Raw genomic sequence first — 17,735 nt, 5'->3', positions numbered from 1 at the left:
TCACCAAAGTTAAGCAACCTAGAGCCTGGTCATTATGAGACGGGTAATTACTGTGGAACATTAAATGCTTCAGGTTGACCACCAAAGTTAAGCCACATTGTCTCAGTCATTCTCAGATAGGTGATTACTTGGGATCACAAACTGCTTTATATAGATCACCAAAATTAAGCAACATTGAGTCTGGTCATTATCAGATGGGTGACTACTTGGAAACATTTAATTCTTCATGTAGATCACCAAAGTTAAGCAACATGGAGCCTGGTCATTATCAGATGGGTGACTACTTGGTAATTCCAAATGATTTATGGAGATCACCAAAGTTAAGCAACAATGAACTTAGTCATTATCAGATGGGTAACTACTTGAGAATATTTCATGCATATTTTTAACAGTGTGGTGAGGGATATGAAGACAGTCCTTGAAATCGCAGAAACCATTTACGAGTAAACATGAATATTGATTGGTGTGTTTGTAATGTAAAAATGATGAAATGCGACTTATTTGATTAGTGTTTTTGCAATGAAAGAAATAGTCTAATGAATGTGTCCAAGTTATTTTTTTAGTAAGAGGGGAGCAATTATGTGGGTTAAATCATGAGAAATTATTGTCGAAATTAGTAACATATTCAAGAATAATGAAAAATTATGAAATATGAGTTATATGATTGTTCTTTTTTTAATGAAATAAACAGCCCAGATAATGTCTCTAAGATATTATTTCAGTAATAGGGGGCGATAATGTGGGTTAAATCATAAAAATGATGGTAGAAATTAGTAACATATCCAAGAATTATTCAAAGTAATGGAATGTGAGTTATTTTATTGGTGAGTGTGTAATGAAATAAACAGCCCAGACAATATATGAAAGTTTTTATTTCAGTTAGAGTGGGGTGATAATGTGGGTTAAGTCATGAAAAATGATTGTCAAAATTAGTAACGTATCCAAGAATTATAGGATTCAACGAGATAGATACAAATATATACTAGCAGAATACCCGGAGTAACCCAGGATTGAATGAGATACATGCAAATCTATACTAGCAGAATACCTGGAGTTGTCTGGGATTGAATGAAATTGATTGAAATATATACTAGCAGAATTCCTTGCATTGCCCAGGATTTAAGGAGATTGATGGAGATATATACTAGCAGAATACCCGGCATTGCCCTGGATTGAATAATGTAGGTTAGAATATATACTAGCAAAATATCCAGGGATTGAATGAGATACGTGGAAATATATATTAGGAGAATACCCTGCATTGCTCTGGATTGAATGAGATAGGTAGAAATATATATTAGCAGAATACCAGGCATCGTTCTAAATTTTATGAGGCAGGTTCAAATAAATACTAACATAATACCTGGCAACGCCTGGGATTGAATATGATAGGTACAAAAGATGGCTGTGCATATACACTAGCAGAATACCCGGTATTGCTCAAGATTGAATGAGATAGGTGAGAAAATATACTAGCAATATCTCTGGCATCGCCCAGGATTGAAGGATATTGATGGAAATATCTATTAGCATAATTCCTGGCATTGCCCCGTATTGAATGAGAATAATCACCGTCACTATGGATTAAATGAGGGTGGTAAAAGATAAATTTTGTACCAGAAATGGCTTAAACAATTTTCTATCTCAAAACTACTTTATTTGTGAAGTTGATTACGGATATAGCTAAAACAGTTTACGATCTCAAAATTAGATTAATGCATATATATTGTTGGTTTACTATGAAAGTTTACTAGGCCAGTTTCTATAGGGGGGGGTGATCTATATTTATTTGAATTTTTTATGTTATCATCTGGGCATGATGTGAGGGTTGGAGAGTGGGGGTAGAAAGAAGCATGATTATGTTAATTTACGGTTCTCTTTTGAGGGTTGGGTTGATTTTAAGTTCTCTTTTGGGGGGTTGGAGAGAGTAATGTCCGTTTTGGGATCAAAAAGTATGTGAAATGGTTTAATATATCTATTTAAATTACCCGTCTTAGTGTAGATAAAATTATTTTAAATATGTGTTGTATATTCACCGTCCTTGCAAAGGTAAAATTATTTTAAATATGTGTTGTATATTCACCGTCCTTGCAAAGGTAAAATTATTTTAAATATGTGTTGTATATTCACCGTCCTTATAAAGGTAAAATTATTTCATATACATGCTGTAAATTATCTACCCTAGATAAGATACAATTATTTCATACGTCTAATACCCGTCTTAGGCAGGTAGAATATTCTTTTGCTCGAAATAGCAAATGATACATAGACATTAAAAATTCCTCACTCCTAAAAATAACAAATATATTCAAAATCAAATTCAATTTTCTCATTGTTTATATGGTCCCGAGCAACGTCAGGTAGCCCCACTAGTCTATTATATAAATCTCACCTGTCTGTTTAAATGTATGTATGTATGTCTGCCTAAAACTTTCCACAGAGGCGACGGATTTTCATGAGATCGGTATCGCTTTGAAGCTCGATCCTTCAAACAACAAATATTGAAAAATTGGCTAAAAACATTAATTCCTTCATCCTAAACTGGGCACTTTTCTACAAAGAGGGTCAGTTTTTGTTTTGTTTGCTTTTTTTTTTTTTTTTTTTGCAAGTCATCGTATCGGTTGGAATGACTTTACTAATTTCAACGTTCTGAACTTCCGGTCGAGTCATGGAGTAGGGGGTAAGACATCAGGTTTTCTTTCACTTTTTTTCTTCATGTCACGGGTTCAAACCTGCCTATTTACTACCACATTTTTTTTTTTGTTTTTGCTCAACACACACCTCCAAACACCCGGGCACCCTGGCTAGTATGTATAAATACTTATAAAATAATTATTAAACAAAACATAATTTTTCTTTTCGGTGCTTCTACAGAATTTGAACCTAACCAATGTGAGAAATTCCAGTTACAATGCCATTTTCATGTTTTAAGCCGCCTACGCACATTTCTTGTAGGCAGCCTATGATTGGTTAATTTGTATGGGTCAAGATAATTACTTGCCATCTTTTTTGTAAACATCAATTTTGTTTTCAGTCTACGAAATAACACCCGGCAAGAGCGAGACTCACCAAAAGTTGGCTCCGAGAAGAATGCCTTATCGAGAATGGAGCCGCAACAATTTCTTCATGTTTATATCACATAAATGTTTGGTGAAAAAAGGACTTGAAATCTCTACAAGCAGAGACGCCTTTATGTTGTGCCGAAGATATCCCAATTAGAGGATGGTACCATTTGAACATTTTCATCATGTTTATATCACCTAAATGTTTGAACTTTTCTCAATTCAATTAGGGTCCCAAGGGACTCGATTCATGCCTAATTAAAGGAACCAGAACTCTTGCCGAGAACACCATGAATTATCATGGACCTTTTTGAAGGAAAACCACGCTACCGCTCCAACAAAGGGAGTTAACTATTGGCTCCCAGTTTGCGAGGCAAAACTGACCCACCGTTTAGCAAGGACTGTACCCGACCAATAACCTTTCTTTGATGTTATAACTGAATAAAATTTGAGTTTAAAAGGTATGGTTTTATAATTGTGGAATTATTTTTTGCCTCAGCCAGGGAGTAGTGAGTTTGTGAGATTAATTTCTCACACCAAACTGTTATGATGTTATGATTTAGATCTCGTTTTGACTTGAGGACGCCGTCATACTGTCTGCCACGTGTCACCGTGACGACCACCACTCAAGTTTCATGATTCCTGACCGCTTTGGAGAGAAATTGACTACGTAGGGATTCACTCTACGATCGCTGCCATGGCACCAAAGTCGAGGCACATGATCATGGTTACCTCCACAAAATTACGGGCAGAACGCTTAGATGCCTTACACACCGTAGCGAAAATAACAACTCAAAAGAAACACAGTTTTCTCGACATGGGGGCAATTTCTTCATCACTGACCATTGTCTACAACTACGTCCGCATGCTTGCTATATTTAGCGAAGCCAAGGAAAAGACAGCAGAAGGACCGCCAGCCTCGCTATCACTAACAACGCTACGGCTGTCGCGACCAATACTACTACTACTACAACGGAGGCTTCGTCGCGCCTTGTAAACAACGACAACTATCGCCATTGACACAGCATTAACCAGCACTGCTGCTACTACTACTACAACGGAGGCTTCGTCGCGCCTTGTAAACAACAACAACTATCGCCAGTGACACAGCATTAACCAGCACTGCTGCTACTACTACTACAACGGCGGCTTCGTCGCGCCTTGTAAACAACAACAACTATCGCCATAGACACAGCATTATAACCAGCACTGCTGCTACTGCTACTACAACGAAGGGATCATCGCGCTTTATAACAACAACAACAACAACAACAATCTGCCATCTTCACCCCAACGACAGCTCGTTATTATTCTGTGTTATTTATTCGAAAATAAATTGTTGAGTTCGTCCAATTTTTAATCCTGTGTTGTCTATTCTTTTTGCTTGTCACCATACGCTTCGTAACATAACAACTGGTGTCAGAAGCGTGCGACAGGTAGAATGGACTACTCAGGGTGCACCCGTAACGAATTTCTCAGTTTTATCAGAGACCAGAAATCGGCACTCCTCCAGCTAAAATCGAGTACATCACGACCAGACGAGGCCCTTATCACCGAAATAAAAGCGGACCTAGAGATTATGCTCTCCACCCTCAAATCGACCACCTTAACCGACATGCCCAAAGCCGATAACAACGACTACAATCTGATGATCAGATTACAGGCCATACACGATTTGGTAAAGGATATAAAAAAGTTCAACCCCCGGAACGATGCTAACCGCTTCATCACGGATGTAAACAAAACATACATGATACACGTCAAGCCGGAAATCAGTACACACCCTAGTATCGAAAAAGAGTTTGTCAGAATTTGCAAACAGCTTCTGAACGAAGGGATATTCCAGCAAATGACGGACTCCCAACACGACACATCTACCTTCGAGCAACTCAAAGCATACCTCATAACGACCCACGGCAGCCAAATGACGAACTTTCAGCACCTCAGCCGGGCTTGGGATTTGCAGCGTCGAGATGGGGAGAGATTGACAGATTTCGCCGGCCGACTGGAAAACACGATTAGAGAGGCTGCAGTACACATAAAGGCAAAATTTAAGTCGGACCACTCACGGGAAATACCTACAGATACTGTCTTCTCTCTCATGGGTGCAATGCTAATGAGCGAGAAGGTGAAAGCCTGGACACCGAGCTTATACCCACACATCGTCAAAACAATGGATAAGCATTATATGGCGGGTGGGATAGCTAGTGATGCACAGCGGTACATCGACTGTGGTGTCAAAACGGACGATGAAATTAATGATAGTCCCATCGCGTACTACGCAAACAGGCCACAACGATCTGATCAAAGGACCAGGCGAACTGAACACAATGTGAACAGGCAAACACTCCGCCCACAGGCAAGGAAAGATACCACAACACCGCGCAACACCAAACCCACTGGCACTCGCGGCCATTTTCAGATGCGCAGGGACGATGAACAAAATCAGGATGCTGAGATCTGCCAAAACTACATGAAAGGCTATGCATGCTTCCGTGGACGCAACTGTCGGTACCGGCACCCACCTCGTGCCCAGGCATATATCGCAACAGACGACAAGGATATGCCACCGGAAGATACTCTCCCCACTACCATGGCCGAGGATTTTCAATACGGACCGGGCGAGATGTGATGGCTCACCCCGTGGTCCAACAGACTCGCCATCACATATTTAACTTTCATCAACACTCGGTGCAGAAGTCACCTTTCGTCAACACACATTTCATGATCGAGGGAGCTACATTCTCGGACATATCTATGTTGGACTCAGGCTGCTCCACTTGCATTATGCCAGTATCTCGAATACCCGAAGAGATCAGACGTCGAATAACGCCATCCAACGTGCATGTGAGAGGCATAAACGGCAGCATCCATATCCTTGGCGAACTTAATTGTGGCATCACCATCGGCAACCACGATTCACCCAGGTTCGACGGGATCAACATGCTGATAACATCCGCTATATCTCCAATCCTGATCGGCCAAAGCATCCTTGGTCACAGCACATTAGACTCCTACACAATCGACCACCAAAAATCAACGATCGAATTCAGACGCACGCTCGCGTCCACTCCGATAACTCACACGGCAGCAATACTACCAGCTCTTACACAGAAGATACCAGCTGATGATACCACATTTGGAGCCCACACCATCGATCATCCCACTAGACTCACACAGCCCAGCCTCAAGACACTAAATGAAAAACTACACTGGCTACAGAGTAATGTGGGTGTGGCATTGCCCAACCATCCAAACCGCGACGAACTGGAGGCCACAGCAGACTTAATCATCCGCTTCGCCGACATCATGGGTACCGAAAAGGGAGAAAAGGGTACCTTCATCAGACCAGTTCGAATACCAACCAATGGCCAATCCCGCTGTCAGAAGCAACACCCAATCGCCCAAGCTCTCGAGGCTGATGTCGATGCTGAAATCATGCACATGGCCGCCAGAGAGATCATCGAACCATGCAAGGACCCCAAGGGTTTTAATAGCCCTGTATTTGCCGTTCACAAGAAGAACGGGGCAATCTGGGTAGTTGCCAACTTCAAAGCAACACTCAACAAGGTCCTAGTCGATCTCGACCCCTATCCCATACCTACGATTGACCACCTGTTCCACAGAATCGGCGAAGGAAATAAATATTTTGCATCCCTTGATCTTCGCAGTGGCTATTGGCAGATCGCTATCGACGAGCGTGATCGACACAAAACTGCATTCACATGGAAGGGCAAATGCTACCAATACACACGACTCGCCTTTGGTCTCACATCTGCCAGACAAATCTTCTCCCACTGCATAGCTGAAGCCTTGGCCACTGTTGCATCTCGCACCAACATATCCTTGTACATTGACGACAACCTAGTCCACGCCAAAACATTTGAAGGATACATACTGGCACTGGAGCAACTATTCACCGCCCTACGTAAATTTGAACTAAAATTGAATCAGGATAAATGTACCTTCCTCGCGAACGAAGCAAAATTCCTCGGTCGCATCGTAAATAGCAAGGGTTTCAAGGCCGACCCCGAATATGTCCGCGCCATCATGGAAATGAAGCCTCCAACAACAAAAAAGAAACTGCAAGGGCTCATAGGTCGTTTAGTGTGGATACGGCAATTCCTGGAGACACGGGTACAGGAACAAATCAGGTCGGACACATTTTCCAGCATCATGACCCCCATCCATGAACTGAATAGGGCGGGCAAACCATTTGCATGGACTGAGCAGGCGGACAAGGCCTTTAATAAGATAAAGAAACGACTGTCCTCGCCTCCTGTCATTTCATTCCCTGACTTTGATCAACTCTTCACGCTCACCACTGATGCGAGTGACACCGCATGTGGGGCCATCCTAATGCAAGAAGATGACAGGGGAAAGAAGAAGATCATAGCAGTCGCTTCACACATATTTAACACCACGGAACAAAACTGGTCCACAACTGAACGCGAGGCATACGCAATAAAGTGGGCCATAGCAAAATTTGACTACTTCCTGCACAGCCGCCCCTTCGTCATCTTCACCGATCACAGATCACTAACCTATCTGGATCAGCGGGTATTCAACAATGCCAAAATCCGCAGATGGCAGGAAGAGATCGCATGCTATAAATTCGTCCTGGAATTTGTGGAGGGCGAATCCAATGTCTGGGCCGACATGCTCAGCAGAAGTCATGGCCAAAGAAAAAATAACACACCAGCTGACGCCAACCCTGCAGGCAAAACATTCAGAATCCAGGGTTCGGACCTACGCATTTACATCCCATCTTGGTGTATGGACGAAATTGATGGATCAATGCTCATCCCCGAAACGCACACACCTCAGAACACCCGCCACCACAAGAATATTGTGGATGCGTTCTTTGCCTATCACTCCACATCGCCCATCCCCACAAAATACAATTGCGACCATATCAATATCGCTGCTCTGCTGAACAATGCACAGACAACACACTGTCGAGAATCATCAAAACCCTCCAGACGAATAACTCCAGCAAAAACTGTAACATCGACCCCGATGACCATCGGGCCCCCATACTCAACAAATACATCCACCAGTTCTACCTGGTGTGCCATATTTACCTGGTTATTCACTTTTGCTATTTTTACGGTGCCATTTTTCCCGAGCATCCTCGAAAACCGGCAGATTTGCCATTTAGTTTTACAAATTACCCCTATTATCACAAAAAGGGGCACGACACCGAAATATAGCGCTTAATGTAAACCACGTTGTTTAACAAATAAAAAAAAAGGGGAGAGAGAAATAATGAAAGATGAAGCTTTAAAATGATTAAATGTGTTTATTTTATAATTTAAAATTTTAAATATTGAACAATATAAATAATACGTTGGTTAACAAATAATAAAAAAGAAATAACGAAAGATGAAGTTTAAAACTTCATCTTGCATTATTTATTTTTTTATTATTATTTGTTAAACAACGTGATTAAATTAAATTTTAATCATAGGATTACATTTTCAATAATCACGTAAATATAAACAAACGTTTGTTTACATTAAGCGCTTTATACCGGTGCGGACCCAACGTGTACCTTTTTGTGATAATAGGGTTCGAGGCTATTTGTACAACTAAACGGCAAATCTGCCGAAAATAGTAGTAACGATGGTCGTAACTGGTCAGAAATCGACTATTTAAGAGAATGGCTCAACAAGGATGTGTTTATCTACAAGTGAAAACAGCAACGTTCTAGTTAGCTGGGAAGTAGCTCCGTGGCACTATGGGAAATTAAGTTCTAGGCACAAAAGAGGGAGAAAGTGAACTAAGGTTTTAAACTTCGGACTTTACAGGTAGATTTCTAAAAAACACTGCTTTTTTGTTTTAACTTTGAATATATTATTTATTGATCTTTTATCTTCAATTTGTGATACATAAAACTTTGGTTATTTACTTTTTAATAGACACTTGAAAATGGGGGGGGCGTGAATTAAAAAAAAACGTTTGTCTAAAATATTATATTCGGTTTATTGGAAAGAGCATAAAATTTCACATTGACCCTGAAAATATCGTAAAAATTGAATCAATAGAAAAATTTTGATAGATTTTTAAAGTTTAAAAATTGAAAAATACTGAACTCGTAAAATTCAATTAATTTCATTAGTTTTTTTTTTGTTTTTTTTAATAAAAAATTTTTTTTCTATTACTTTTAAAACAACTTTAATAGTTTATTTTGGAAGTATAATCCATAAAGAAAATAAACAACCCACTTTTAAAAGAGAAATTACGAGTTTTTTATATTTTATTCGCAGTTTCGTGTTAGGGGTGGCAAAAATTCTGATACACCTACAATGGTACTGGTGGTGGTTGGTACACAGACAGCAGTTTTGTTGTAATAACTTGTTGCATTTTTTCATTATCTACTAGAAATTACAAGTGTTTTCTTTTTCCGTATATTATGTCTTATTCATATTTGACGTGATAATTTCAAACAGAACACGGTGATACTTACATTAAGAGAATCGGAGCTAATATTGACCTTTTTAGCTTTGTAATGGGAGCCAAAAATTTACAATATAGTTTGGGATTAAATTTCAACAGGTATCGACGCAAAATAACATTATTTTGTCCCGACACCGGATGCAATGCGAAACAAAATTATTTGGAAACATTTAAAGCTCAAATTACCTCAAAAGATAAATGTTTGGAAATTTGTAATTGTATGCCTTATTTTAAAATGGTTATAATTTTAGCTTTTGGTGGCAACAAAGAGAAAAAAGATAAAGATATACAGCTGCTATTTCCCAGAAAACGGAAGAAATTTGAACGAAGGAATTTTCGATTCACACCGCTTAATGATACGACTATTAACTTTTCACTTTTAGGGGGTGGGGTTTAAACCAAGACCGTCTTAAAACCTAAACTTTTAACTCGAAATGACCCCTAATGTATAACGTAAGATACAGAAAAGAAACATTTATAATGCGTACACAGCTTTATTTTCTCATAGAACCACCGACCGCTTTCAATGGATTTTACCGACGAATCTTACCTACATTGCCTGCAGGCATTTTTCAGTTAACAGGCCGTGGTGTGACGGAACGAAACGCAAGAAAAAAACATGACAAATAATTTAAACAATTTTTACTTTAAATTATTTTTTTTGGGGGGGGGGATAAATATTACCTTATGCTACAACAGAACCTAATTTGGCCTTAGAGGCTTAATGACATATTACAAAATTCGTGCCATTGTGCTCTTGCCCGGTGTTTAAACGTGGCCTTCGTTATAAAGTAGTATCTGTTCTGATGCTGCTACAATTCGCCTTTTCTGTCCTCGGCCGGTGGAGGAGAAATCCTTCATGACTGAGACAGTTTTTATTTTTGTTCCTGTCCAGAGTGCCCCTGATTGGGGAGCTGGATTATACGTTGAAATATTTAAATAACTATTACTTTTAATACATAAATTACATTTAAAGTTTTGGTTTCCTGTTCTTCTGTGTTCATTTTTCTTACTCACGTTTTTCGTCAAAATGTGTAGCGTATTTTCATCAGTTACCTGGTTAGGAATCCTATACTCCGCTATAGTCTTCATTTTCATATCAGTGCAGACTGCAGAAGTTCTAGTTCTGCAGTCTGCACTGCAGAAACTGCAGAATACATGAATATGGAAATGAAGTTCAAAAAAGACAATCATACTATAATGTGAATATTGGTTAAAAACTAAGAAAATAATACGCCATTAAATCAGGGAGTGGTGAATTTGGGAGGGGATATTATTATTATTATTATTATTATTATTATTATTATTATTATTATTATTTCACTCACTAGGAGTTGACTCACAGACCATCATCAGTGATCGCTCACTGGCAGTAACCAGTATTCGCTGGAGACTACGTGACAAGTCTCCCCAGATTTCCAATGTTCTCCACCTCTTGACCACTCATGCAGATGATTGCACGTTGTCATCGATTACTCGTTGGCATTGGCTATTGGTGTTTCCTGGGGTTTGGGTGACAAAATGCCTCCCAAGGTACCAGATTTGAACTGCACACTTCCAGTGGAGATCTGGTTAGTACTCTCCCACCTCGGACTTTTCATCCTCCCTGACCCTTCACAACTAGTCGAAGTCATCTACAGTGTTTTTTGGCACTTCACGAGGAACGTGGACCCTGCGTAAACGAGTTTTAATTTTTTTGTAAGCGAGCGTGTATTTATTTTATTTTTCAAATTTTTTAAATTTCTTTAATTTAATTTGAGTCATATTTTTATTTTGTACTTGTTTTTATTTTATTTTCATTTTTATTATTATATTTCCCACACTAAATATTTTTATATTTTGTTACATTTATTTTTTCATACATATTCAAATAATGCTTTTGGCACTTTTTTTTTTTTTTGCCTCAAATAATATCTTCAAAAAAGTTTTTGTGATTAAATAAACTCATGAGAAAACCTTTTGTGTATGCGCTTTTTAGGAGCAACCATTAAATTAAATCCCATTTACGTAGGGTCCACGTTCCTGTGAAGTACCTTTTTTATTATTATTGTTGTTACTATAATAATAATAATAATAATAATAATAATAATGGTGCTTGTGCAGTGTATGCACCGTGCTATATTTTAGATAAGATTTTCAAGTTAAATTTTATGGTATCTTTTTTTTTTTCCTCAAACTGTTAGGTGAAAGTTCAGAATTCTTAGAAAGCCTCTCCCTATTAAGAATGGCTTTCTAAATAACATTATTATTTCAGCATGGTAAGTACACGACACAAATACCAAACAATATTTATTTATAAGAGCAACACAAGAAAATATATTAACTAGAATTTAATGTACTCTTTATCTTTTAGTTCATATCAAAACACTAATTAAAACTGATTAGTTAATGAATTTTTAAGATGAATTTGTGTTCGTATGAATAAAGTGTTCGAGAGAATGAAGAATTTAAAAAATAAAGTGAATGTGTTTGAGAGAATAGAAAATTTCCTATTTCAGTCATGTAAATTATTGACAGACAAAATGTTAGAAAACAAAAAGTTTTAAATATATTTCAAAGAAATAAATTACGCCCGGTGCTAAAATATTGAATTTATCAATTGTTTTAGTTTTAAAAAAACTGTTGTGAAAAATGCTTCTAATATTTGGAAAAACTCAATGAAAAGTTTTATTTAAAAGAACGGACTGAAAAATATTCCCATATAAAAATTGTGTTTTGTAGTTTAAAAAAAAAAAATTGATATTCGACTTTCTTCGATAGATATAAAAATTAAAACAACCCACTTACTGTTATATTTTGTTAAAAATTATCCCAATGTGCAATTATAATAATTGCAATTATATAATTATCCAAATGGAGAATTGTTTTTTTTTCTTTAGGAGAATAAAAAGCATGCACAATCTAAGGCAATGAAAAATACTTTTTATGGCCACGTGGTTGAACACTAGAAACTTTCTATACCTACATGTTGATTAGGAAATGACATCACGCTGTCATGTTCACTGGCCTACTCTCTCAGTAGCCGTGGTCACACGTGATCTTGGTTTTTACTCACAAGGCCAAGGCTGCTTCATGCTTATAAAATGGCGGTACTTGTACAGTTTAATCAAGACATTAAAAAATTAAAATATTGAAAAAAAAGTTATATTGTACGTATCTGTTTTGGACTGAAGATCTCTGAAAAAAATTTCACTTAATTTGATTGAGTAGTAAAAGTAATTAAACATTTCATTGTTTCATAGATTTGTAGGTTATGGTGTTGCGGGACTGCGCGTGTCAATGTTAGTCCCGCAAACTCAAAAAATAAAAATAAAAAATATGTAAAATGGAGTTGAACAACCAAAACAAAAATGGCCGAGGCGGAGGAAATAAATTTTATACAAAATTTATTTCCTCATAACTAGTCTTTTTTAGAAATAATTAAACAACAATTTATTTCCTCATAACTAGTCCTTTTTAGAAATAATTAAACAACATAATTTATTTCCTCATAACTAGTCCTTTTTAGAAATAATTAAACAACATAATTTATTTCCTCATAACTAGTCCTTTTTAGAAATAAACATAAAAGTCAATTGCGAATAGTCCATTTCCACGTGGAGAATTAACATGTGCGCATGAGTTTAACGTCCATAGACGGAATCAGTCGGATTGTTTACACCATGCAGAGCTCGACTCAACTTTTTTTAGAGCGTGATGAGTTTTTACAGATCTCAATCGGCGCCAGGAGACAGTAAGACAAACAAAAAAACATTTACAAAAATGCGTTTATTTTCGAACAACGATTGGACGAAAAATCAGGGCCTGTGTCCCACGGAGTGTTTATGAATACGTCCGAGCAAAAAGACAAAATCTTAGTTTTTAGGCCTGCAGAATTTGCGTGGATGTAGAAAGGTGAATGTATGCATAGCTGAAACCTTTTTTTACACAGCTGCGCGTGTAACTGGGTTTTATGTTTGGGGAGGCATTATTTGCCATGGCGACGCCGAGGCTATGATAATGGGTGTAAGTCAATGTTCATCAACTCATAATCGGGATCCATTGACTTTGGAGATCAAGGTTGCAGATGCAGGAATCTCTAGAAGATGAATGCAGTAGAGTATCACTGGGACTGTTAAAGAGAAATTTAATGTAATCTCTGATTTCAAAAGGTTTCCACTAAATCACATCCTCACTGATATAAAATAAAAAGACGTGAATAACTTTGGAAAAATAACATCTGACAAAGAACTCGAGATCACTGTATTGGAATGAAACAACATTTATTTACGTGTTTAAGAAACAGTACATCAAATCGTTCCAACGTTAAGATTTTTGCAATGAGTGTCATTAGGCAAGCTTAGCTAATAACAATCTTGTGGAAAAGGCATGAATCTTAAGATTACTGATTTTAATGAACAGAGTGACACACGTGATTATTTTCTGGAAGGAAAAGAAAGTCATTAAGCTACATTACCGACGTGTGTGTGTGTGTGTTCATAAAAACATTAGTTCAAAATTGCATTGTTGAAAAGAAGAATTCTCGTTTGATATGGTAATTTTCCATGTTGAGAATTTAAAGTGCATGACTAACGCAAAGTCATGTTGGGTGATTCAACGTCCCACAAGGACGGAGTCTCTTAGATGCAAGTTGGGCTGGAGAAATCTGAAGAGAAACCAATTTGGTTTTCACAGCATTCTTGGCGAAACTAAAGAGCCACTGCTCAAAACAACAAGGTATTATAAAAAAAACTGACTGTGAATCACTCAGGGATCTCATAAAAGATGCCACATGGAAAAATATCTTTTTTCTTCTAGCTGAATAGTGCACAAATGAGACCACTGAATGGTTCAAAACGGCAATTGAAGCACATGTTCCCACACGGAAATTCTATAGCAAGCCCCACTCTTCCCAATGGCTTACTTCTATTTGTGCAGCTGCCATTGTTCAAAGGTAGCATGCGTACCACAGATTGAAGCGACCTACGTCCAGTTCAAACAGACAGAAGTTTATAGAAGCTAGAAGTAATTGTAAGAGAGAAATAGCGAAGAGAGAATATGCTGAAACCACGAGAAAACGCATCAAATTACAGAAATTAAGAAGCCGTGATTTTTTTAAAATCTACAACAGTAAATAATGGGCAATCAACAATTCCCCCATTATCAAACAATCATGAGGTTGTTTGCACGGCAACCGAGAAGGCTAACATGCTTGCCAGTCGGTTTGCCTCAAACTCCACATTGGACCCTACAAACCACTCCCTCCCTCCCTGACTTTCCTTTGCGAACAGATGCCACACTAGATGATCTGAAAATCATCCTTTCTCAGGTGCATGGTATCATAAAAAAACTTGACACTTCAAAAGCATGTGAATCCGATCTCATCCCGGCTGTGCTATTTAAAAAATACTCCGCTAAGGTTGCTCAAGTTCTCTCCAAACTTTACAGCCTTAACGAATCTTGCTCTGACCCATTAAATTATTGCCCCATTAGCCTCCTCCCACTTTTCACCAAAATATTTGAGTCCATAATTAATCAAGCTTTACTCCATCACCTTACAGCTGCTAAACTTCTGACCGATCACCAATATGGATTTAGGCAACTAATCTCTGAACACTGGACAAAGCAGGGGAGTGTAGAGCGGTAGCCCTCGATATATCTAAGGCTTTTGACAGGGTATGGCACGATGCTCTTCTAAGGAAAATCAGATCATATGAAGAAGAAGAATGAAGAATACATAACCTAATTAAAACCTTAAGAGAAGAATTCAGGTTGTCCTCGATGGTTGTACATCTAAACAATATGATATAAATGCAGGAGTACCTTAGGGGTCTATCCTAGGACCTTTATTATTCCTAATATTCATAAATGATCTCCCTGATAAAATTGTCTCTGGGATGGGTATATTTTCTGATGACACCACGCTCTATAACAGGCACAAAGGGAAAACACTAGAGGAAGACCTCCAATCAATAGCGGAATAGGGACATAAATGGATGGTCACATTCAATGCTGCCAAGACTAAGCTGGTTTCCTTCAATAATTACAAGAAACCTTCTCTACTACCAATAGCAATGGCCAAAAACACATTACCTGAAAGTACTTCCTTTAAACTACTCGGCCCAATGTTCACAGGGAACATGAGTTGGAACAGATACATTGAGAGTATTGCCAAGGCTGCTACGAAGAAGGTGGTCTCTCTCTACCATGCTAGAAAGCTATTTATACCTGAAATTATCCTGTATCTCTACAAGGCCACTATTCGCCCATGTATGGAGTACTGTTGTCACATTTGGGCTGGTGCATCTGCTACTAGTCCCTCACTCCTGGACAGGATTCAAAAGAGAGTCGCTAACCTGATAGGTCCTGGACTGTCATCTAAGCTTCAGCCTGTCTCAGCAACGAAATGTTGCATCCCTCTGTTTTACAAGTATTTTAATGGTGAATATTCTGACTAACTACAAGCACTTATACTCTCGACATAAGTACCTCCGAAAAACTCGACGAGCAGCTAAATCCCACCCCCACACAGTAGAGACCCCTAGAGGTAAGAAGGCCTTCTACTCCAATAGTTTCTTCCCTAGAACTGCTAGACTTTGAAACTCCCTTCCGGGATTCTGCTTTCCCAACTGTACTGACATACAGTCAAGTGTAATGTGAACAGACATCTTAGTACTCATCTCCCTTCATAATATCTCTGCAACTTATGTCCCTGATAGTAGCCCCCTACTTCAAAGTGGCACTGTGTCTTGTTTGGGGTGAAAATAAAAAACTAAAAAAAAAACTGTTTTATGTCTGAATAATCAACACTGAGGATAGGCAGCAGTGATGTTTACTCGTAAAACTACATCCTGAACTGGTTTGATTTTCATGGGCAAAACATGTGTTCTAGAACATTCTAGCCTGTTTGTTGTATCACTGAGAGTGGACTGTAACATTGAATGTGTGCAGATGCGCAAATTACAATGTGTGTCTGCGCATACTTCATACGCGTGTTGAAAACAGTGATTGCTATGAGATGTTTCTGGTGAAGATTCGTCCCAGCCGCATGCAGCAGTCACTACAGATTTTAAAAACTAAAATACATTTATTATTTACTGATAAATTACATTTAAAAAGAAAATGATTTGATTAAATAAACTTTATTCAATAAGAAGAAGACAATCAAACATTGCAAGACATGAAATAAATTTAGGCATTACGAATTTATTACAGAGGGTCGTGACGACAGGTGCCCTTGCCCTGTGTTTAACCCCTCATATATATATTAAATTAAATATATATATTGAATTAAAGGAATAAATTATAAGATGGTCAACATCATGAATTTTGGAATATAACATTTGTTATTTATTCTTTATATTTTCTTTATATTGCTCTGTAATTACATTGAGCTTCTTAAATAAGGATTGATATATAATAAGAAAATATATTTCTGGAGAAATATATATAAATAATGATATATATATATTAAATTTGTTATGTTTTTCCCTTCTCTTCCCCCGATGTCAATTTTTTTGGAGCCGGACTTTTTGTTTGTTTTATCCGTCGGCCATGGCAACTGCCAGCTATGAGCCGCCGGAGTCTCCTAAAGCCAAAACGGAAGAGGATAACATAGGTTGGAAAAAACCTCCAACGGTTAAAATCAATGTAGAGGAATTCCTGACTGAAGCAAGGAAATGTATGGATGTTGTTACAGAAAACGGAATTACTTTAGAGGAACCTTAGCTCAAAGAATTTACCAAAAGGACAATTCGTCTCTTCGTAATTGACCACAAGACCAAAAAGTAGACCAAAGAGTAGTGGTTGATGGGCAGAAATCAGAGGCCCACAGTATTAATGCTGGAGTCCCCCAGGGGTCCATCTTGGGCCCAACTCTCTTCCTGATCTGCATCAATGATCTCCCAAAACACATACTTAAATCATTCGTTGACATCTATGCTGATGACACGACCATCTATGGCAACACATCAAAGGCTGTAAATGACAAAGTTTTTTCTAATTCTCTCTTCTCTGATCTTGAGCACGTGGTACAATGGGGGAAGGGGTGGCTGGTCACTTTTAATGCATCTAAAACCAAGCTTCTATCTTTACATCATCAACACTGATCCCCATCTGGTATCAATTGAAGTGGATGGCTCTCGTCTTGGGGAAGCTCCATGTTTTGACAAGCTTCTGGGTTTGACCTTTACTCCTGATCTGAAATGGAACACGTACATCAAATCTGTTGCCAGG

General features: G+C 38.1%; 2 protein-coding genes across 3 annotated transcripts in view; one reads left to right on the top strand and one right to left on the bottom strand.

The window, feature by feature from the left end:
• LOC145286004 (cln5-like protein 1) overlaps positions 1-9,681 on the bottom strand; it is a 64,683-nt gene extending 55,002 nt beyond the window's left edge. Inside the window, exon 1 of the mRNA XM_080134602.1 lies at positions 9,532-9,681. The gene's annotated coding sequence lies outside the window, so the exon portion shown is untranslated. The remainder of the gene's footprint in view (positions 1-9,531) is intronic.
• Positions 1-17,735, top strand: part of LOC145286001 (uncharacterized) — a 273,253-nt gene that overhangs the window by 19,863 nt on the left and 235,655 nt on the right. The window contains exon 1 of one of the 2 annotated variants that reach the window (XM_080134595.1): positions 8,686-8,872. The exons of the other annotated variant lie outside the window; for it this stretch is intronic. The gene's annotated coding sequence lies outside the window, so the exon portion shown is untranslated. Of the gene's footprint in view, positions 1-8,685; positions 8,873-17,735 lie in introns of those variants that run through there. 2 annotated transcript variants of the gene reach the window in all.

This window comes from Euprymna scolopes, chromosome 10 (genome assembly GCF_053919585.1).
Source record: "Euprymna scolopes isolate OS-2025 chromosome 10, ASM5391958v1, whole genome shotgun sequence".
NCBI lineage: Eukaryota > Metazoa > Mollusca > Cephalopoda > Sepiida > Sepiolidae > Euprymna > Euprymna scolopes.
Note: the sequence above shows the minus strand (reverse complement) of the source record. Positions and strands in the feature narration are given on the sequence as shown.